Genomic DNA, 22,313 nt, shown 5'->3' with positions numbered 1-22,313 from the left:
CCTGTGTTCTGGTGTTGACACACATCACTAGGAATTGTGACTCGGGTATCAGTCAGATCCCAGCAAAGGGCCTTCACAGAGTTCTGCTTTCTTCAATTGGGACCAACCTACAATAAAGATGCTTAAGCAGAGAGCTGGGAGAAGAGGAAGGAGTCGGACATGGAACTTTGGAGTTCTCTTCCCTGCTGAGAGCTGAGTGTTTGATTTTCACTTTGTAACTTGTTCAGGATGTTTCAATCCACTCAGCCTCAGATTCTCTGATAATCAGAGACCTTGGCATAAGGTACCTGTAGGGATCTTCCAGCTTTAGCCATTTCAAGTCATCAAAAATTTTGTTGAAGATTTAGTTTATTTATTTGAAAGGCAGATTTACTGAGAGAGAGAGAGAGAGAGAGAGAGAGAGAGAGAAGGAGATCTTCCAACTGCTGGTGCACTCCCCAAACGGTCACAACAGCCAGAGCTGGGCCAGGCTGAAGTCAGGAGCCAGGAGCCAGGAGCTTTATCTCAGTCTCCCATGTGGATACAGGGGCCCAAGCACTTGGGCCATCTTCCTTTGCTTTCCCCCAGCACATTAACAAGGAGCTGGATCAGAATTGGAGCAGCCTAGACTCGAACCGGAACCCACATGGGATGCTGGCATTGCAGATGTTGGTTTAACCCATTATGCCACAGTGCCAGCCCCCAACTATTATTTTTTAAATTTATTTATTTGAAAGGGAGAGTGACAGAGCTTCCATCTGCTGGTTCATTCTTCTTATAACTGCAAATTCCAGATCTGGGCCACACCAAAGCCCAGAGCCAGAAACCCCATTTTTGGTCTCCCACATAGGTGGCAGGGCCCAAACACTTGAGCAATCCTCTGCTGCCTTCCCAGGCTCATTAGCAGGAAGCTTGATCACGAGCTGAGCAGCCAGGACTAGAAGCCAGCACTCTAATATGGGACGATAATGTCACAAGCAGTGACTTCTCCCACTGTGCCACAGTGCCAGCCCTAGAGCCTTGTAAACTCCTGAAATCATTTATTCAGCAACCCCCTCAAGGACTGTGCTGGGCCCCTGATGCACAGCCAGAGCACCCAGAAGTACATGTCACCTTTTCCTCCCAAAGCTGGGTGGGGGGCTTATCCCAGTAGGTGAGGAACACAGAACTGGCAGCTAAAGGCTGATTTTGAGACCTGGCGGTGCAATTTTAAGCTGTGTGACCTTAGGCATGTCACTTGGCATTTCTGATCTTGGATTTCCTCAAGTTTAAAATTCGGTTTGTGAAATTCTCCTGTTAAGAGAGTAGAGTGGAATAAGGGGGTGTGGAAATGCTTTCTCATCTGAGAAACCCTTGCACATCATTTGTTCTTGTGACCAGACCGGTTGGGTGAGGAGGATCCTGTTTGTATTCATCAGAACTCTCTCTGTGGCAAGGGACAGGAAGCCAAGCCTAGCTGGCCAAGGCAACAAAGGAGTTTATTGACTCTTTTACCTGGGAAGATCCCCCAGAAGCTCAGAGTCAAAGGAAAGTGATGGGATCTAAAGCCCCTGGGAGCCTGGGGTCTGGGGCGCTCTTAATTGCCTCTGGTTTCTCCTTGCACAGTGGCCAAGACCTACTTTTTCTTTGCAGAAAGATGCTCGGGTAGTGGCAGCTCAAGCCTGATGAGCCTCTGGGGAGAGTGGGTCGGGGAGGCGAGCAGGAGAGGGGAAAGCCTGGGGGTAGACAGCAGAGACGCTGCTGCCCACTACCTTCTGCGATGTAACAGCTCTCATTCAGACAATGTGGGAGCACTCAGTGTGCGCTGGACCCCGTTCTGGGCCCTGCTCCACTCGCGGTGGCATGTCCCAACCCTTCCGTGGATAAGCACCGCACCAGGAGAGTGCTAAGGGATTTATGGCAATGAGTGGGACAGACAGAGACAAGGCTCATTCTCTTCTTTCATGGTGGGGAACAGATAAACAAGTGATTAAAAAAAGAAGAAGAAGAAGCAATCCAATGATAATCAACTAGTGAAAAGGTACATAGATGTGGTGTGTCCACACATAGATGTGGTAGTCCACACATAGATGTGGTATATCCATACAATGGGGCAATATGTGCCAATAGAAAGGAATGAAGTGCAGATTCAAGTTACAGCATGGACAACCTCAAAACTGTAACACTAAGTGCCCGCTGGTCCACATACTGTATAAATGTATGCATGCAGAAAGCCCAGAACAGGGCAGTCTCTGGAGGTGAGAAGTAGATTAGTGGTTTCCAGAGGCTGGAAAGTAAAGCAGTGGGGTGGGGGATGGAGCACCAGCCTATTGCTCATGCCTATAAGGTTTCTTTTCAGATAATAAAAGCATTCTAAATTCCATGGCTTTGATGGCTGCCCAACTTTCTAAATATCCTGAAATTCACTGAATTGGGTAGTTTCAACAGATGAATTTTATGGTATATAGAGTATATCTCATAAAGAAAAAAAAATCAGAAGTACTATGTATAAAACATAAATGGGAGATGAAATGGGGAGTGACTTAAGTGGTCCTCTAGAATAGATGGAGAAGTCACAAAGACCTCTCTGCAGAGGTGGTATCAAAGCTGGGGTCTGAGGAAAGGGCCCATCTGGCAGGGCATGCATTCCAGGCAGATGAGACAGCTGGACAAGGCCCAACAGCAGAAACAAGCTCAGTAGGTTCCAGGACTCTAGGTGTGTCAGTGAGGCTGCTGGGGGCAGATCAGTGGACTTTGTCAACAGCCCGTGGCAGAGGGATTTTATTTCAAGTACGGAAGGAAGTCACTGGAGGATTAAATGGGGCAGCAGGATCATTTCTGTTATATTTCTGAAAGATCATTCTGGCTGCTGTGGGGAGAATGGATGGTAGGGATTTAGCACCAAAATTTTCTTTGATTAATTAAAGGTGAAGTATTTAAAAAGAGGAAAATAAATAGGATTGAATGTGTGCCTTAAAGGAGCTGCCAGTACAGTGGAAGAAATGATTCCTATAAGCCCAAATAAATCTCAAAAGAAACAGAATGTGGGAAGCACCCAGGGAGAGGTGGAGGAAGAGGGATACATGATGTTACCTGGTTGAGGAAGAAGTTCTTAGGTAAAGATGATTAACTGGAGCGTGGGAGATGAGCAGAAAAAGAAAAGAGGTTGGAGTCCTGGTGTGGTCACAGAGGTGAGAAAGCACAGCGAGTATTAAGAAGGAGTATGCCATTCAGCTGAGCTGCAGACTAGAAGACGAAATCAGAAGTGATAACAGATAATACTAGTAACACTTAACTATTTCTAAGGCCTTAACTATATGCTTAGCACTGTTCTAACAGAAAATGCAGATTAAAACATTTAATTCCCAAAAGCTATTGTTATCTGTTCGCTCTGTATCAGTCAAGGCCACAGCAGGAAAGAATGATACACTCAATTTAGGAAAATTCAAGGAGCATTTATTGTGAAAGGACTATTTACAATGTGTGGGCAGGGAATATAGGAACTAGAGAGAGTACAGGCACCTATGACGAGCAGAGACAGAGCACTCAATAAATCAAGGCCTGAAAGGATGAGGGAAGGGAGAGGTTGCAAAAATCAGGAAGGACATAGAGTCATTTAGAGGCCACCTCAAGATAAGCAATGACCTTTGGCCAAGGGATACAGCCACCCTAAAAGTGACCTTAAAGGGAGGGAACCAGGGTTAAATACTCTGACTTCACCTTCTCCCTCCATCTGGTCTCCTGCCAGAGCTCCCAACTGGCTAAACACAACCAGAAGCCAAAGCACAGAGGAGCCCTGGTGACCTGATCAATATAGGTTGACCTCCATGATGGAAAAACCAAGAATGGACAGGTAGGTGCCCAGATACCTTGCCACAGATGGTCTGACATTTCAGGTGCAGTGTGCAGTATTAATCCAGCATGGAAAGAACAACTTCTGAAGATCTCTGATGGATGGAAGGAGAAAATTACACAGAAGCAGGAAGACTGGTAAGGAGGCCCTAAGGCGCAAATTCAAAACTATTTTTTTCAAGAGCAATTTGGAAGACCAGAACTGTGGGACATGTTAGGTAAGGAGATCTGATGGAAAATCATGTTATGGTAAGAGAAGTGCCAAGGATAATATGAGAGTCTGACCTGGATGAGAAGAAAAGTGTTCTTTCAATTTCAGGAAATCTGAATGCAATGAAAAAGACCTGAGTTTGGGGGTTTTTGCATCCAGAATCCTTTATTTGAAGCCCACTAAAGCTGGCTAAAGTGGAAAGGGAAAATTTGTTTTAAGAATAGAGGATGATCTCCCAAAACTTAAGGGCAGAAAGTACAGCTGAGGTTCACAAGAGGCCAGAATCAGGAGTTGGCAAGAAATCAGAGTCCATGTTGATCCTTGGCAATGCTGACTTCTCCAACATCTTCACAGTCTCCCATCCCTGCCTCTCTTTGCTCCATTCGTGAATCTTCTCACCCCTGAAAAAGGTTGTTCACAATGGCAGGTTCACTTGGGATTTCACGTCACTCCCAAGGTCAGCAAAAGCAGACTAGTGTCTGCCATAATTCCATGTCCTTGGGAGACTGATTCCAACCAGCCATGGCCAAGGGTGCAGGATCATGTAGTTCCACACTCATTCTCCGGTGAAGGAAGTTCACAAAGGAGGCCCATGTGTGCTGGGAGGAAATGCCTAAGAGGTGAGGAAAAGATGACCTCAGTTTTGTACATTTTGAGTAGGAGGTGTCTGTGAAATACCTTATTTGGACTACCTAGTGCGTTATAATTATTTCAACCCAAATGAGAAAGCAAATTGGCAGAATGAGAGTACGGTTAATGGAAAGGGAGTGACAACTGAAGGTGAATGCTGAAAGAGGGTGTATGTAGAGAGAAAAGGGCCAGTGCTGAACCTTGTGGAATGCTTCCATCAACAAGACAGGATGAGGCATCAGTAAGGTGTGCCAGTAAAAGATAAAGAAAAGGATATGTTGAAGGTTGTGATACAAGAATAAGGAGAATACAGGGTCAGGACATCGGGAAGAGAGAGAAGGAACTGGTGCATAAGGCCACCTGCTGCAGAGACTATGAGTTTTGGGGGTACAGGGATTGAGTTTGTCTCTCCAGGAAGGGGCCCAGTGCCCAGTGAGGAGCATGGTGAAGAAAGAAAAGAGGTATAAGATTTAGCAAGAATGAGGTTCTTAGTGACTTTTAAGAAAGCAATCACACTGATGTGTAAAGACAAAATTCAGGATAAAAGGAAGGAGTGGGGTGGACCAAGCAATTGTGCATTTTGATAATAGAAGGGAAAAAATGCAATGAGAAGGAAGTAGAGCTAAAGAAATGGCTTACTAGGGTTATTATTATTACTTGTGTACTTTATTTTTAGAATGGGACACACTTGTACATGTTCGGAAAAAGAGGATATATTCATTTAACAGAAACTCAAAAGACAAGCAATTAAAGGAATAGTCTTAAAGGATAAAGAAAGAGGTGAAAGAACCTTCAGAAATAAGACAGAACTCTTGTTCGAGGCCAAAAAGAGAAAAGGGAGGCTAAAGATACAAGGAAAATTTAGACAAAGGAAAGCAAAGTTGAAGAGATATCCTCATTTGAAGTGTACCTTCAATTTCCCCATGAAGGAGAAATTCTCTTGTTGACCTGCCTGGGGCAAAGTTAGAGACTGAAAATAATGGAGAAGTTTTGGAATTATGACTGAACAATAAATAGGCCAAGGTATTGCCCAAAAGTAAGAGCCCTGCTAAATTTAGTGTGCATTCGCTAATGGCCTCAGTTCATATAATGGTGAAACTTAGCAGTTTGGGAAAGGAAGCATAGTACAGTGCAGATCCCTGTGAGTGGAGGGGTGGCAAGTGCACTGTGGAAAGAGCTTTGCCTAGCATCAGACTGCATAGGCTGGTGACTGGTAGGTCTGGATTATCAGAGGGGTGGCAGTACAGATGGAGGGAAAATGGGAAGCTGTCTTAGAGGAGGAGGTATCCGCTCTGAGACTGTAAAAGCACAGCCATGGTAAAGGTCAAGGCACCAATATTCCAAGAGGAGCTCCAGCTCGGAAAAAGCAGTTCAGCGTCACTAATGAATGAAGAAGCATTTAGCAAGCTCGTGCTTACCACCGAGGGGAGGCCCCAGGCTTCCCAAACGGCTGTTGCTACATAGGCTTCTAATCTTCAGGGCCGCTGGTTCCCACAACTCCCAATGGTAGGAATGTAGACATTAAGGTTCGTCCTAGCAGGAAATGAAAAGTGAGAAGTAAATAGAAAACGAATCATGTATACAGTGTGATTACAACTCTCAAGGAAATGCTTCACGGAAAGAAGAAAAAAAAATGTAGGAACGGGGAAAAGCACCAAATGCTAATACTTCTGATACCAAGAGGATGCAACTATGGATGATTTACACTTTTCTTTCTTTCACTTTCTTTTTCCCCTTCTTTCTATGTTTCTGTGGGAAGGGTATTGGAGTTAGGTGGCACAGTTAAGATCACTAGCAGTTATGGACCACCCACCAAGAGCAAGACATTGCACTTGGTGCTTTCCACATAGTATTGCTAGTCTTTACAACAGGCCTTGTTTCAGATGTGAAAAGTGAGACGCAGATGCGAACTTTGCCCAGTCCCAAGCCCCTCTGGGTTCTGTCCACTTTCTGCTGACAGCTATCCCGACTCTGTCCGTGACTCTTTCTTACTGGATGTTGAACCTTGAACAAAATTCTTAACCTCTCTGAGGCTTAGTGTCTTCATTTGTGAACTGGGCTTTTTAAGAAAAAAAAAAATAGAAATAAAAATAAGTAAACAAACTTCAGGGAAATGGATTTGCTGTCAGCCCCAAATCTGTATTACAGTTGCCAAGAAGGTAAAAGGGAATTGACTCAACTCCTGGGAGTGGATAGCAGAGAAATCAGTGTTTCAGAGTTCTAGAAGAGGACACTTGTTCCATGGGCATGGTTGTGCTGTTTGGCTCAAAAACCAAGAAAGCTCAGTGTTTATAAATGATTGTTTTTACTAGAAATACAAAGGTTAGTCTAGGTTTTCCTGATGTTGTAAGCCCAAGTACAAAAGGGCAACGATGAGGCGGGGTTTAATCATTTGACAGAACACCTTACCTGCACAGGGAGTGACACTGAGGGGCGCAGGAAAAGCCCACCAAGATGGGCTGTGCCTGATCTGCTCTGCAGTGTTGGCTCGGGGTGGGGGTGGGGGTGGGGGGGGGTGCAGGGGAGGCCACTTTCCTATCCTCTGTAAGTCAGTCAGTGTGCATGGTAGAGGTGTATACCATAGTGGCACTGGGGAAGAGATGTCCTCTCACCAATCTATAACTTTCCTGAAGTATGAGAGCACCAAGTAGAATCTGTCGAAAATGGAATTAAAAGTTCAGGTACCAGTTTTTACACTAGTAGATAAGATGCTGGCGTCCTATTGTGGAGTTCCTGGGGCAAATTCCCAGCTTTAGCTCCTGATTCCAGCTTCCTGCTAATGCAGACCTTAGGAGGCACCAGATGATAGCTCAAGTAATTTGATTCCTCTCTCCCACATGGGAGACCTGGGTTGTGTTCCCAGCTCCCAGCTTTGGCCTGACCCAGCCCCAACTGTTGTGCACATATGAGGAGACAGGGGGTGGAAGCTCTCTCTCTTTCTCTGTCTCCTATTCTCTTTCTGTTTCCCTGCCTCTGAAACAAACTAATAAAATTTAAGTTTAAAAAAAGATAGGTAATATCATATGTTCTTAGAATTGTATCTACGAATCACATTGAGTCTGTTAAAAAAACTAATTAAAATTTAAAATTTAGAAAAATAAAGTAGGAATAATTTTTTAAAAAGGTAAGTTTAATTAGGTGCAAAAATTTTTGAAATCCTATGTTGTTTTCTGATAATATGCATTTTCCATGAACATTTTGAAGATATCTCACATTACAAATGCCAGCTTCAAAGAGTTGTGATGAATATGAAGAATAATTTGAAAGTGACTGGTGGAGTGCCAAGCAGAAAATAGGATCTAATTAAATACTAGCTTTAATTGTTTTTCAAGTTTTTTTTTTTTATCCTGAGCTTGTGTCACATTTTATGGGTAAGAAGATAAATTATTTTGAAAGGTTTATTTATTTATTTTGAAAGTCAAAGTTGCAGAGAGAGAGAGAGGGTGTGACACTATGCATATACTTATTTAAAAGTGACACCCTGGGGCAGGCACTGTGGCATAGTAGGTTAAGCCTCCACCAGTGGTGCCAGCATCCCATGTGGGTGCCAATTCATGTCCCGGCTGCTCCTCCTCCAATCCAGCTCCCTTCTCTTGGCCTGGGAAAGCAGTGGAAGATGGTCCAAGTGCTTGGGCCTCTGTACCCATGTGGGAGACCCAGAAGATGCTCCCAGCTCCTGGCTTTGGATTGGCCCAGCTCCAGCCACTGGGGTCATTTGGGGAGTGAACCAGCCAATGGAAGACCTCTTTCTCTATCTCTCCCTTTCTGTAACTCCACCATTCAAATAAATAAATAAATATATTTTTAAAGTGACATTAGATGGCTGCGACAGCGATCACTGGGCCAGGCGGAAGCCCAGAACTAGGAGCTTCTTCCAGGTCTCCCACATGGGTGACTGGGACTCAGGTACTTGGGCCATCATCCGCTGCTTTCCCAGGCCATTAGCAGGGAGCTAGATCAGAAGTGGAGCAACCAGAACACAAACTGGAGCCCACATGGAATGCTAGCATAGCAGGCAGCAACTTTACCTGCTAGGCCACAACAATGGCCCGAGAAAATGAATTTTTAAATGCACTTACATTTCAGAAGGGGTCATAGCTACAGTGTTGAGAAGGAGTGGTTACCCTGAAGGGAAGATATGCACCTTTTACTTTTTACATTTCTATTTAGCTATACATAGTACCTATATTGTGTTTTCTTTTTTCACAAAATAAAGTTTTTCATCAAAAAACTAATTAGCAGGGTCATCCTTAGGAGGATGAGGTACTCTCAGGCATTGCCTCTTGTGAGCTGCAATAGAGAAATTTGCTTAAAATGAAATATATGCCACAGAATTAGAAGCCCAAACATCAGTCACATAAGTAGTGTAAATATGATGCTAAGGCACCACAGCTAAGTGGTGGAAGGAACTCAGATGTCCACTGAAGGAAGGATACACACAAGGGAACATTAGTCTTAAAAGGAAGGACATCTTGTGCCATGCTACACTGAGGATGCTATGCTAAGTGAAATAAAGATAAAATTTGAGGACATTATTTGAGGACATTCACTCACATTTGAGGACAGTCAGTCACAAAAAGACAAGTAGTGTATAATTCCATTTGCATAAGGTCCTAGAAGTAGTCAAATTCGTAGAAACAGTAAGTAGAACGGCAATTACTAGGATCAGGGGGTGTGGATGGGGTTGGGGGTGTGTAATGGGTGGGGTTTCAATTTTGCAAGATGTATTAGAGTTCTCCAGAAAAACAGAACCAATGGCATGCATAGCACTGGACCTGGGGAAGTCAGATGGTGGAAATGGAATTGTAATGTGGAATTGGCCCGAGTGATTATGGAGGCCGAGAACGAGCTGGAGACCCTGAAAGCCGGTGGTTTCAGGTTAGTCTGAATCAGAAGGTTTGAAACGAGGAAGTCGAAGTGTAAATTGCAGTTCAAGGGCTGGAGGAAACTAATAGAGCAGCTCAAACAAGCAGGCAGTAAGCAGAGGGGTCCTCCCTGCTCCATTTTTGTTCTATTTCAGCCATCCATGGATTAGATGGTGCTGGCTCACACTGGCAAGGGCAAACCACTTTATTAAATTGACAGATTCAAATGTTAACCTCATCTGGAAGCACCCTCTCACTCACAGAAATAACGTTTAACCTGGGTAGTGCAGACCCCCTCCTGGCCCAAGCAAGCGGACACATCAAATGAGCCATCACACATGTGAACAAGCTCTGGAGATGTGTTTCACAGCACTAGCAATATACTTATTTAAAAGGGTACTGCTGAACTGCACTTTTGAATAGGGTTCAGATGGTTTTCTAAAAAATCACTGGACACAATTGCCAATAAACCATGTCAACCTATCTTTACATGGGAAAACACTGACAGTTCATTGAATATGTCTGAAAATAAAGTTGAGCCATTTTTTTTAATGGGAAAGAAGGCACTAAATGCTAAAAGGTAAAAGGAAGGAAACTGGAAGAAGGGACTGTGGTTCTGCCCATAGCAGCCCAATGGCTGTAGAAGGAGGTTGTGCAGGGGCCAGTGCATGCCACACAAGTATAACAGTTCAAACCCTTTTTGGAGCAGCTGGCAGAGTGATATCCTTCTACTCCTGTGTGCTGACTCCTGAATCCCAACTGACCAGAGGGGTTTTCAGGAGGTCCATCTCCAGCCCTTCAAGCATACCCATTAACTAGCCATCTAGAATGTCAACCCACAACCATCCCCACTGGCCCAAAGTAGATGAGTCTTGGTCTTGCTTTTGTGTATCTGAGTATCACTAATGTACCACCTGCTGCCTCAAGATACCGGAGCCCCGGACAACCCTACCTCTACTCGGAGAGTCCAAATCTTGAGCCTTGACCAATGAGAAATGTCCTCAGCCAGGACACTTCTAACTGCAAATCATATAAAGGCCTAGCTGAAATTAGTTTAAAAATAAGGAAATATGTTATCATGTAGCAAGAAAACAAAGTTAAGTCACAAAATGGGATAGATCCAGGTGTGGTTACCAGAAGCTCAGCATTACCTTCAAAACTCAGGCTGCTTCAGTCTCTGCCTTGTCATCAAGGTGTTGACTTTACCCTCAGGCCATTGGCAAAATGGCTCTACAGTTCCAGCCATCGAATCCAGAGAAAAGAAGAACAGATATCTCTTCTGGGTTCTCTTTCCTAGTGCAGGAAATCTTCCCCTAAGCCCTTACCATACTTGCAAACCACCAGCCAGAAAATGGGGCCATGCATCCACTGTGAACCCATTTTTGCTGCAATTGGCTGACTTTAATTATTTGGGGAGAATGTAAATAGGCTCACAGAATAAACACAGCTGTTATATCAAGTGAGCCCCAGTAATTCTTAGAGCAGAACTCTGAGGCTTCCTGTGACCCGCTGTCAGCCCTGCCCTCCGACTCAACTCAATTGCAGTGCTGTAAGTTCTCAGCGTTAAATTCACAACTGGGAGAGGCAGAGGGAAAGGATTTTGTGGTCAAATATGATTGGGAAATACACACTCCACATCGCTTTTACCACTAGTCCATTTATTAAAAGTCCAACAGATTGCTTACTCTACCATTTTCTACACTATCTTCTCCAAAAAAATGATTTAAATTAGCATCCTGCAGAATGAATGCTCCTAAAACATTGAGAGGCCTCAGTTAAGACACACTCTTTCTTGGAAACAGACAGCATTTTACTCCTCCTTGTCCCTTAAATCTCAGCTTAAACTGCAGTTCTTCCTGGAAGCCCTGCACCCAACAGAAAGGAAACAAAACACTTATCCCACCGTCCTGTAATCGCCTGCTCTTTGAGTTTTCTCCCCTGCAATCTGTGAGCTCTTTGAGGTTAGGAACTTCATCTCATTCATGGCTGTGTGCCTACACAGCCCAGCATAGTGACCCGCGTGGAGAAGGCACTGAATGTGAATCAAATGGCCTCAATATGTGTTTGCCCGAAGACAAGAGAATAAAGTAGAATGAGCCACGATAGACAAATACTGATTTCACTCTTTGTAATCCGCTCTTGCCTCTGTGTAATCACCGAGCACCTCTCCAAGACTGCTGGAGAGCTAACTTTTTCCAGAAATTCCAGTCAGCACAAAGGAAGCCTTTGTTAACAGACCACACCTCTGCACCAAGAGCCTTCCTTATGGATGGAGCCTCGGCCCTTCCAGCCTGTCACTCCTATTGGAGAACCTGGAGGAGGAGGTGCTCTCCCTCCAGATTGGGCTTTGGGGCTGCCACATGACCCTCACACCACCTCCATAAATGGATGATAATAATCCTCTGGGCAGAGGTCACCAAGTTTGTAAAAGTGCCTGGAGCTGGTTGGAAGAAAGGCCTTTCCTAAGAACAAAGTAAGATTATAACTAGTGTTAAAAAAAAAAAAAGCCTCCAGCTGGCACAATCCAAACCCATCAGATGTGGGGCCCCAGGGTAGGGCTGAGCAAGCGAAGGAACAAGGGTGATTTGCTTCCCCTCTCGGGCAGCACACATAGCACAGAACCTGGGTGAGTCAGGTGGCAGGCTCTTGAGTATACATTCTTAATTGCCTAGCCAAGATCCATTGCCTGCCACCCCTCTTCCTCCTTCCAAATAGAAATGAGGTTTTGTTCTGGTATCCACCATCCTTCACACAGCTAATGCCTCGGGGGAAGCTGATGCCAACCCCAGCTTCAGCAGGTGACTCTAATTCATCTATAAGCCAATCATGGTAGTCCCATTCTCCTTGGCAGGCCTTTGTTTAGCAATGGGCAAATGACCTAATGCTGACCAAGTCAATGTTACAGTGAAATCTGCGAAGAAGCTTCTGGGAAAATTTTCTTGTTTCTGAAAAAGAAGAAAGCCTCTCTTCTTCCTCTGGCCATTACTGGCATGCGCATGCTAGCTGGTACTTCCATAGCCATTTTGTCACCATTCTGAGGATGAAGCCACTGTCAAGGTAATAGATTGGAGAAAAGGAAGCAGCCTAGGCCTTTGAAGATGCCGTTAAACCCTGGCCACACTATAATTTTAGCCCATTCCAGACTCTTTCTTCTGTTTGCAAACATTTGTATCATTGTTTCATTTGTGGTTTTATATCTACTGGCCAAAAGCTTTCTCGTTAATTTAAATGTGCAGGGCCCCAAGGCTGTGTCTTGTGCCTTCTGGGTCCATCAGCTTAGCTTGTCCTCCCCAGTTTTGAGCAGTGGATACCACTGACCAGTGTGAACTTCCATGACTTTGTGGTAAGCTGATTGTAATATTTTATGGCATAGATGAAACCCTCAAACCACGGGTACTTGAAGCTTGCATGGTGCAAAGTTGTTATTCCTCCTGCCAAGAGGAGAATGAGATAAAAAGCTCACCTATCTCTGTTCCTCTAGAGGAAAAAAAAAAAAAAAAAAAAAAAAAAACAGAAAGAAAAACAAAGCTTCCATATAAATGCATAAAATAGCAGCTCTGCCCTCCTCAGGTGATTTCGGAGAGGGATGTGGGTATCAGTGATAGTCATACAGGTACTGTCGTTGGCCCATGTGTTAGTACTGGAAAGCTTAGATAGGTTAGACCAGAGAGCAGAGTCTGGGCTGGAGTCAAGGAGGCCCATGTGTTAGTACTGGAAAGCTTAGATAGGTTAGACCAGAGAGCAGAGTCTGGGCTGGAGTCAAGGAAAGGCAAGAGTGAGGCATTTACATTTGGTATTGTTTTGGTTCCCTCTCAAGTTCGCTAAAAAGTAGTGTAAAATATATAAACTAGGTAAGGTTAAATATGGATGGACATAGCTCTTCACTGACCACCATAAGTTTAATGGACTCTTGGCTGAAATTTGGGGTCTTGGCAATTAACCAGAAATGAGACAGCTGGGTAATGAGAGCCGCATGGAGCTAACATCGCTGGCATGTCTCTCTGGCCATGGAAAACACCCAGAAACTCCAGGTAATTCGGTCGTTCTGTTAGTTAGGAAGCCAGACCACCTGTCCTTGTATCCAGGCTCTGGATTTTAGAATTCTTACATGCCAGCACTGGGCAGTCTTTCCCCTTTTGTGTCTGCCTTTGCAGAGAAGTTTGCCACTTGTGTCTCCTTGAGAATTCTCATGGCCCCACCACAGCCTGCCACAGCAGGCAGGTTGTCAGCAGCATCCCCAGCACGCACTAGCTCTCTGAACACGTAGGTCACTGCATCTCCTAAGTCCTCGTTTCTTCATTTTTATTTCCCCACTGAAACCTAAGTTCCAATGACAGGGTTTTTTTTTTCCCCTTGGCTTTATTCACTAATATATCGTGGTTGTGTAAAACAGTGCCTGACACATAGTAGATAGACACCTAATAAACATATTATAAGCGCAATCATTTCTAAGGTAGAGATAAAGCAGTATCTACCTCCTAGGATTGTTTGGATATTGAAGCAGATAGTGTGGCTCAGTACCAAGTAGGTGCTAAATAAACAGTACTTTTATTACAGTTATTATACCATCCTTTGTCTGCTGAACAGGTGACTTGTTCCAACTGGTCCATACTGGCCATTCAAGTTCCATAAAAAGGATTTATTGAGTGACTTCTCTGTGCCTTCATGGAGCCACACACAGAAGCAGAGTTTAAGGACCCACTTTTTAAAAACATTGCATTAAAATACAGTATACATACAAGAAATGCACATAAGTGCACAGATCAGTGAGCTTTTTTGTCATTTGATCACACCCATAATCAATACCCAAATTAAGAACAAAGTGTTACTAGCACCCCAAGTCCTCACTATCACCCAGCTCCATTTCTTTTTAATATGTGAAATAAAGTGTATTACCATTCATATGATATGATTCAATGGAGCCATATTTCTAACTATGTACCAAATGATCTGACAGCCACACAGTTTTTTCCTCTATATATTAACTATTAACTACCACAAATCAGAGAAAGCATGTGATATTTTTCTTTATGAGTTTGGCTTATTTCACTTGGCATAATGATCTCTAGTTCTATTTATTTTGCTGCTAATGTCAGGATTTCATTCTTTTTTGTGGCTGAGTAATATCCCATCCTGTATATATACCATATTGCTCCTCCTTCACTTCAGATCTCCTTATCTAAGCCAAGGGTATCACCACCTTCCTTGTAAACACCCATCTGATTCCTATCTTGTCCTCAGCCACTGCATTCTGGTTGTTGCCAAACTCCGAGTCTCCTTGAGTAAGATCTCGTACTCCCAGCCTCTCCATCCTCGCTGAGTTCAGATCTCTTGGCCTCTCACCAGGACAGGTGCAGCCTCTGATCTTCTGCCTTCCCCTCCAACTCTCTCATGCCAATCTTTGTCCTCTGTTCCTCCTATCACTCTCCTCTTCCCAAACTTCAAGCTTTCCCAGTTACTTACAAAATCAAGAACAACTTTTCAGCAAGCTGTTCAACAAAGCCCCACACTCCTTTTCTTCTCTCTTCTCGCCCCGTTTCTCACTCCTTCCTTCACCCTGTGGCCACCATTCCCCAATATGCCCAGGCAGAGTCATGCTGACCCTATTGCACCTTTGTTTAAAGGCATCCTTTTGCATGAAGTACACTTTCCCCTCATCTCCGGCTATGCTGGTTGTTCTCAGCTGAGCAATCTTGCTCTCAAAGGGTGGTTGGCAGTGTCTGGAGACATTTTTGCTTGTTGCATTTGGGGCTGAGCATCCTACTGGCATCTGCTAGGGAAAGGCCAAGGATGTTTCTGCACGTCCTACAATGAGCAGCAGAGCACCCCGCCACACACGCACAATCAACCAGACCCAGACATCAACAGTGTCTAGGTGTGAATTCCAGTCACGCTTCAGGACCTTCCTGAATGCCGTGAGGACTCCGCAGAAGATGTAAGAATGGGAGCAGAGGGCCTGCTCCTCTAATTTTGTTCAGCTTTGACAACCCCATCAGTCCTCTCTGGCTTTCCAAAACTACAGGCCCATTCACTATATTTCAGTATCTCTCTTCTTGCAGAAAAGAAAGATCTAGAATTCACTCACATGAAACCACAAGCGGGGAGCAGGTGCTTGTTGCAGTGGTGAAGATGCCTCTTGCGATGCCTGCAGAGCACCTGGGTCTCGGTCCTGATCCAGCTTCTGATTCCAGCTTCCCACAGAGTCACACCCTGTGAGGCAGCAAGTGATGGCTCAAGTGCTGGGATACCCATCACCCACAAGGGAGACCAAGACTGAGTTCTGGGGTCCTGGTTTCTGGCTGGTCTATTCCCTGCTGTTTCAGACATTGGAGAGAGGGAACCAGTGGACAGAAGCTCCTTCTCTGCATCTCTCTCTCTCTCTCTCTCTCTCTCTCTGTGTGTGTGTCTTTCTAGCCGTCTTATTTTGATTAGTTTTTTATAAAAATTAAATATCATAATCAGATAAGGCAGTGTCTGATCACCATGTGTCTGAATTAATTGCAACTTGTTTTAGTCCACATCCTAATTAATTCCCTTTTATTTGAGTTGGGGGGTGGTTTCTGCTAGAAGCTCACAAGTTTCTTCCCATACAAAGAAGGAACTACCCATCTCTCCCCCCATGCACTAAGCATAGTACTCCACAAAAGTGGAGAGTTTGATCAGTATTTAGTGAGTATTAAATGTCATTGAACAAAACTTCATTGTGCAGTCTCATCCCAGATTCTGCAGAAAAGGTTCTGATTGGATAACTGTATTCATTGTTTCTTTGCCTCAATCAACTCAGTTATAGCTCCAGAACATAGCATGGGGTTGAATGAATAATTTATTGGGTTCCCTTTTTTATTTTCAAAAGAGAACATAGGGCCGGCGTCACGGCTCAATAGGCTAATCCTCCGCCTGCAGCGCCGGCACCCCGGGTTCTAGTCCCGGTCGGGGCACCGGATTCTGTCCCGGTTGCCCCTCTTCCAGGCCAGCTCTTTGCTGTGGCCCAGAGTGCAGTGGAGGATGGCCCAGGTGCTTGGGCCCTGCACCCACATGGGAGACCATGAGAAGCACTTGGCTCCTGGCTTCGGATCAGCGTGGTGCGCTGGCCACAGCGGCCATTGGAGGGTGAATCAACGGTAAAAGGAAGACCTTTCTCTCTCTCTCTCTCTCTTTCTCTCTCTCACTGTCCACTCTGCCTGTCCAAAAAAAAAAAAAAAAAAGAGAGAGAGAGAGAGAGAGAGAACATAGAATGATCCAGCTGGCTCCTCTCCTATTTCAGGTTAATCCTACTCCATCATTGACACACACACTTCCCTGAATCTCTGCCTTTGCTATGTCAGATGAGAAAGATGCCATTCTAAGAAACACCCCAAATTTCAAAAACCAGAGTGATTCTAAAAGAACCGCTTGTACCCAATATGAAGCCATTACTTCTAATTTGCTGTGAAGTACAGTTGAAGTTAAAACCTGATACCCCAGTCATTTCCCCTGTATGACACTGAATGGGACCACTCTCACCAAGGCACCTTTGGACTATGAGGACAAAAATCACCTGTTGTGCCACTGGCCTTCGCTCCCCTCCTGACTGCAGGAACAATCTGCTCCTCTCTTTGGAGGCGTTGTGTTGGTGTGATGGCTTGGTGCCCTCCCCTCCTTGTTCCTCATTCTACTGCAACTTGATGGACAGAATGCTCTCAGGAATCCATGAACAGAAACCTACTTGACTATACCATGGATGATTTCAGAGTACAGGCTGTTTACTGATAAGTAAATTATAAATATTGTCTCAGGTTAATCATTGGTTCCTACCTGGCATGGGATCACTCAGTCCAGGCTGGACAACTACTTCTTAGGTATAACATGCTTTGGCTTAGCATGGCTTTGGGGATTCAAGTTCCTTCTGACTGAGTTCCAAGAGCAAATTTCCCTTCCAGGTCCAAACTACAGACCCCATAGCAGGTCCTTGCTTTCCTGGATTTCATTCCATCTACCTGCAAACAAGCTCCAGATCCTGATGTCTTACTGAAGGCTGAGTTTATGAAATGACTCCGAGTCCTCTTTGTTTTCCTTCTAGGCCAAGGGTGCATATCCCAGATTTCAGGTTGGAAAAAAAAAAATGGTGGTGTGTGCACATAAAATTATCTACAGGGAATTCTTGGTTTTTTTGTTTGTTTTGTTTTTTGTTTTTAGATTCTCAAAACTTTGCTTTGGGGCTTACCTTCTAGAGACTATCAACTGCTCTACTTTTTACATGCAATATGTCTTCAACCCTTGCTTTTGTTGATAAGCCTTCTTCTCTCTAAACCTTTTATAAAATTAATGTATTTATTTTAATTTTATTTGAAAGAGAGATACAGAGATTTTTCATTTGCTCCTTCACTCCTCAAATGCTTACAGTAGCCAGGACTAGGCCAGGCTGAAGCCAGGAGTCTGGAACCCCATCCCAGTCTCCCAAGTGAGTGGAAGGACTTAAGTACTTGGGCCATCATCTGTTGCCTCTCAGGATGTGCATTAGCAGGAAGTGAGGATAGAAGCAGAGGATCAGGCACTTTGATACAGAAAGTGGGTGCGCCAAGTGGCAACTCAGCTCTGCACCAAACGCCTATCCCCAAAGCTTTTATTATTTTTTTTACCATATCATATTCTGGGTCCACTGCACCCCTCCCCACCTTGCCCTTACCCTGCCCTGTCCTGGTCCACTTATTGTCTGGACCCTGACAACCCACGTCCAGTTCATTGCAGAACCATCATCCCCCAACTACATTTACATATCACATCCATAAAGTAGCCTTTGTTTTCAGTAGGAAGGAACACAATTACACTGCACATAATTAAAGAGACCATTCATCACAATCTCTGTAAAAAAGCAGACTTGACTTTTCATCTGTTTCTTGTTGTTTACCACTAATCTAGATAATTCAAGATGACCATAAGACTTTTTTCCCTTATTTTCTAGATTGATTTTCTGATAGCTAGCAAAGTGACACAGAAAGAGCCCTGGACTTAGGATCAGAGACTTATTTTCAAATCCCAGCTCTGGCACCTGTTAGCTGTGTGACATTGGGAAGGAGGTATCAACACTCCAAAGTTCAGTTTACCTATCTGTGAAATGGGAATAACACCATCTCCTTCAATCCACCACGGTGAGATTTGGATGACATTCATTACCTGCAAGTACCCAGCTCTCTGCCTCGTCAGTGATGAGTTTAACCTTAGCCTTGTTGGTCTCCATGAGCAGACTAGAGAAGATGAGCATTGGAGATTCCCCTTTGCCAATTGCTAGCCGTATATCAGGGGCAACCAGTTACTTTAATCTCTCTGAGATTCTGTGTCTCCATCTATAAAATTAGGTAATATCCCTTACCTTATATAGGACATTTTAATCTGAATTTACCTCACAAAAGGAATATAGCACAAGGTGTTGTGACGGAGCATCTCCCTCCCAGGAGAGACAGAGCCAGGAAATTTAAGCAGGCTCCCTGCCAACCCTGTCCCCATTCCCCCATTCCCTCACCACCTCACCCACCTTCCTCTGGTTAAAGTATTTCCCAGGAGGAGACCAATCAAGGAGATCTGTGCTGGGGAAGGAGGGCAGATTCTAGTGGCCTGGGGGGAGCTGGGCATGAAATTAAACCCTGAGGCAATCCCAGGACTTGAAAATGCTAAATCATCTACCTTCAATGCTTGGTCTAAGTGACAACTAAGCTCCCGAAAGCCTCCTGGAGAAATGCAGTCTATAACAGTACAAAGATGGTTCACCCTATCTTTAAAAAAAAAATTTATTTATTTATTTGAAAGGCAGAGCTAGAGAGAGGGAGAGGAGAGGCAGCGAGAGAGAGAGAGAGAGAGAGAGAGAGAGGTCTTCCATCTGCTGGTTCACTCCCTAGATGGCTGCAACTGCCAGAGCTATACTGATTTGAAGCCAGGAGCCAGGAGCTTTTTCCAGGTCTCCCATGTGGGTGCAGGGGCCCAAGGATTTGGGCCATCTTCCACTGCTTTCCCAGGCCACAGCAGACAGCTGGCTTGGAAGTAGAGTAGCCAGGACTCAAACTGGCGCCCATATGGGATGCCAGTGCTATAGGCGGTGGCTTTACCTGCTACGCCACAGCACCAGCCCCACAGTTTTTATTCAATGGTGTGTTTAACCTCAGTCCATCCATGGAAGTGTTTTCCATTAGTTGGCTGCATAATCTTGATCTATCACACCTTTTTTAGACCCTAGAACTGCTAAGCAACCATGTTGCACCCAAAAACCTGAGGATAAACTCAATATCAGTCCTGTCCCCAGGAGAGGAACAGTGAGGGCAAAATCAGAAGGCAGGAAACTGCCTTCAGCAATGTTTTCTTCACAGAAGGAAAACAAACCAAAAGAATCTGTGTCTCTCCAGGACCCCTCATAGGCCCTAGATTCTGACTCGCTTAAATGTCCAGTTCTTAAAGGTTCTGGAACAGTCTGTGGGCACGTCCTCAGAGGGAAACAGCCCTCTTCAGTGTCACTGGAAGTGCAGGAAGGAGTGGGAGGAAAAAGAGATCGCGTTTTTGTTTCCTGATAACCGTGAATTTTCATTGTTTTATCTGGCTTTCAGCTTTCATCAAAACAAGTTGTTTACCAAGATTAATGCCTGGTAAAATAAAGGCCCCAGATAGTTCTACCTGTGGGTCCTGAGACTCAATAATGCCAGGCTCAGATTACACCCTCTGCTTCTGTGGGGCAGCTTCAGTATGTTATTGTGAGCTGCTTTCTGTTGATTTAAAGTGAGATGACATGGAAACAGATTAGCGAAAACCGCAGACATTATAAATTGCAATTTGGCCTCAAAAGATGAATGAAGAAGAAATGCTTTGATCTGTGATTCAGAGCTGAGCTGCAGTATTTACAGAAAAAAAAAAATCTGCGGGTGGGGGTGGGGGCGCGGAGAGGGGGAGAGAGGCATAGCAGAGCCTTTCTGGATTGAAAGGAATAGTTTCTCAAATTACAGATGCCCTAAATGAATATGAAGGCTCAACAAGAGAGTGCAGGGGTTCTCTTGCAATTTCATGAGGCCTGTAAGGGTTGATAGCGAGGTGGTTTGACACCACAGGACATCTGGTCTAGCACCTAACTCATTTCCCCCTGGCAGTCCTGTGACAGTTGGCCCCCTGGATGTCCTCCTGAAGTACCTCCTTCCCTTACCGGGTCCCCCCATGTCTCTGTCACGGCCGCTGAGTGACCAGAGCAGACGCCCTCTGGGACAGTCGTCCCTCTGCCCTTCTCCTCATACAGGATAAACAGGCATCCTGGGGACTCTGAGATAGATAGAAGGCCACACCCTGGCAGCTCTCTGACCTCACACAAAACCAGGAGTCCCCGATCAGCTGAACTGGCCCTCACCTCATTCTCCAGCGCCCCGCTCTTGCCACGCTGCCTGCCACTCAGCCCTTGACTGATTCAGACTTAGTGGCATCATGGGATGTTACAGTCTGGAGGGCTATTAGAGATCAGAGAACCAATCCTTTCAAAGTCACTGATGGTAAACTGAGGCTCAAAGGAGGCGTGTCACAGCTGGCTGCTCTGCTCTTTGCTGGAGAACAAATAGAATGAACATAGGAAATCCCTCATGGGGAAAAATGTCGAGGAACTAATTCTCTCCCCTCTAACTTCCTGCATCGCCACCTACGGGGTCCTCAGAGGCCTTTTTTTGTGTCCTTCTGCCTTGGGGTGAGAGGGAACAAACAGAAAAATATAGGAACAGCCAGAAAAATGTCAACTTGAGCATTACTGATAGCTATTATAACTGATAAGTATAGAGCATATACCTGTATGCAAGGCATTGCTTATCCATATTAACTCACAATCCCATTAAGAAGTGGGTACAGTTCGATTCCCATTTTACATGGAAGGAAAGTGAGATTTGAAGATGTGAAGCAGCTTCCCTAAGGTCTTGTTAACAAATGGCAAAGGCAAGCCTTTCTCCTGTCGGTTCCCTGTGTGTCTGGAGTGCCAGTTCCTCAACCACTGACTGTAGGAGACCTCAGTGTGTCTGTGAGCCACCTGGTCAGCTTGTAAGCAATGCCGCCGACTGGGCCTCACCCCAGGATTTCCATCAACACCTCCCAGTTTTCTCCCCATCTTTCTGTCAGCCTTGAAGCATCTCCTTATCATTTGTAAGCTTATCAGTCAGCCCACACTGCCCCTTTGGGCTGCTCTAGATCTCTTTTCATCCCAGTCTTCACCGGCTTCTGAACTCCCACACCTGGACCTCCCAGGCTTCCACACCCCTCTCACCTGCCTCCTCCCTCCACCTCTCCCCATTCCCACAAATCTCACTTCCACCTTAGATCTGGGGTGCATTTCTTGCCCTCCCCATATTTTTGCTAATAAAAACAGTGTTGTAGGGCCGGCATTGTGGCACAGCAGCTAAAGCCTCCACCTGTGACACCAGCATTCCATTTGGCTGCCGGTTCAAGTTCCAGCTGCTCCACTTCCAACCCCGCTCCCTGCTAACAGCTAGGGAAAGCAGCGGAAGATGGCCCAATGCTCTGGGCCCTTGGCACCCACATAGGAGACCCAAAAGAAGCTCCTGGCATCGGCCTGCCCAGCACTGGTTGTTGCAGCTATCTGGGGGAGTGAACCAGGAGCTGGAAGATTGATCTCTCCATCTCTGTCTCTGTAACTCTGACTTTGAAAATAGATAAATAAATCTTCAACAACAACAACAACAACAAAAAAACAGTATTCTGTAAGCATTAGCTCACACTGCCACTTGTCCTAGAAATATTCTCACTGTTTATTTGGGGGTGGAGAGCTGGGATGAGGGAAATTTCTCAAAGGC

The 22,313-nt window shown here is 45.0% G+C and overlaps 1 long non-coding RNA gene across 3 annotated transcripts in view; it reads right to left on the bottom strand.

Moving 5' to 3' along the window:
* The window catches only part of LOC103349689 (uncharacterized), a 108,436-nt gene that overhangs the window by 19,085 nt on the left and 67,038 nt on the right, over positions 1–22,313 (bottom strand). For all 3 annotated transcript variants that reach the window (XR_011390185.1, XR_011390184.1, XR_007920927.2), the window contains exon 2: positions 6,070–6,184. This is a non-coding gene — a long non-coding RNA (uncharacterized lncRNA). The remainder of the gene's footprint in view (positions 1–6,069; positions 6,185–22,313) is intronic.

Source organism: Oryctolagus cuniculus, chromosome 1 (assembly GCF_964237555.1).
Source record: "Oryctolagus cuniculus chromosome 1, mOryCun1.1, whole genome shotgun sequence".
NCBI lineage: Eukaryota > Metazoa > Chordata > Mammalia > Lagomorpha > Leporidae > Oryctolagus > Oryctolagus cuniculus.
This window is presented reverse-complemented; position numbering and strand designations above follow the sequence as displayed.